At 35.1% G+C, this 1,526-nt stretch overlaps 1 non-coding gene across 1 annotated transcript; it reads left to right on the plus strand.

Moving 5' to 3' along the window:
- The first annotated feature begins 733 nt into the window (after window positions 1–733).
- Window positions 734–806, plus strand: TRNAE-CUC (transfer RNA glutamic acid (anticodon CUC)). Its single transcript has one exon. It is a non-coding gene; the product is annotated as a tRNA-Glu (tRNA).
- The last annotated feature ends 720 nt before the right edge of the window (window positions 807–1,526 follow it).

The following is a 1,526-nucleotide window of genomic DNA, read 5'->3' on the forward strand; positions in this document are numbered from 1 at the left end:
AATAAATGTCCACCGTTAGATCTATCTCAAGGCAGTGCCTATATATGTAGGATCTAACTCACCCAACCTTCACCTACCATCATCCCATCAGTCTGTCACCTAACACACGGATCATATCACTATAACTACAAACTGTTACACCGATGGATATATCTTCGATTTTATCATGTTGCAACACTTGAATGGGATATAATATGAATATATGAAAACATAAAATTCTCTCAAAACTAGCTTGCGTTATTTATTTTTAAACATATGGTGGTATTGACTGGGGCACTGAGCTCAAAACGATAATTTGAGATATATATACGTTTGTTAAAAGCCATCGAACATTCGGTACCTTTTGCAATTGAAGCTCCTTTGGTTGAGGATATACGTCAAGCATGTGTGCAGGTTATTGGGCTTCTGTTATTCATTATGTCATCGCGAAGGCAACGACATGGCACATTCTTAGCTCAACAGGGCCTTACCTCTGGAACTCACTTGGAATTTGCTTCTTTTGTTCCTTTATTTTTGAAATTTTATGTTTTGAAGGACACGTCTGTTTAATATTAGTTAGCCTTGTTTGGCTTGAAAAGGGGAAAAAAAATGATATTGGTCAAATATTTCGAATGGTGACTGAGAACTATTTGTGAAATGACATTTGTAGTCTGTAGAGGAGGTTTGGCGCAAAAGTGATGAGGAGGAAGGCTTTACGAGATAATAATATATAAAATGCAGCCGTATATCAAGATCCGTTGTAGTCTAGTTGGTTAGGATACTCGGCTCTCACCCGAGAGACCCGGGTTCGAGTCCCGGCAACGGAATTTTTTTTCGTTTTCACTACTAATTGTAAAGGCCTAAAACAATTTGCCCAGTTGATATATAGTCAACATACTTGACGGGCCCATATTCCTAATGTTTCTTGCCGAATGGAATAGCCCACAAAATAATGGGCCTATCTTCCTACCTACGTTAATAATTTGGAAAGATTACAAAAAAATGACATATTATTCTACTTATGTACTTCCTTAATTTTTATTTTTTATTTTTTTTGAAGTCACTTCCTCAATTTTTCATTGTTATGCAAATTGCGTTACGTATTTTTAGAAAATGAATGTCATTTTTAGAAAAACAAAAACAAAAACAAAAACAAAAACAAACAACAACGTGGCGGGAATGTCATAAAATTTAAATGCCTCCATTTATTTATCTTGGGTGTGTCTTGTCTAATGTGTTGTATGTATTACTTTCTAGTATGTTATTTTCTTGTAATCTTCATTTGGTGCACAATATGTGGATTATCTATCCCATTGAACAACAAAAAATCATACCTTACCGATGACATGTAGCTCATCTGACATCAAAGTCTTAAGTGTGGGGCGAAGTCTCGATTTCAAGACCCAACAATAACAAAAAAAATTTCCCCAAATTCAAAAAAAACAAAAACAAAAAAAAAAAAAAAAAGCCATACTTTGTAAAGAGAAGACGGAATCCGTTGTAAATGTGGTGAGATAGTGGAACGCGTGTTGGATTATGAATCACCA

Source organism: Henckelia pumila, chromosome 3 (assembly GCF_033568475.1).
Source record: "Henckelia pumila isolate YLH828 chromosome 3, ASM3356847v2, whole genome shotgun sequence".
Classification (NCBI taxonomy): domain Eukaryota; kingdom Viridiplantae; phylum Streptophyta; class Magnoliopsida; order Lamiales; family Gesneriaceae; genus Henckelia; species Henckelia pumila.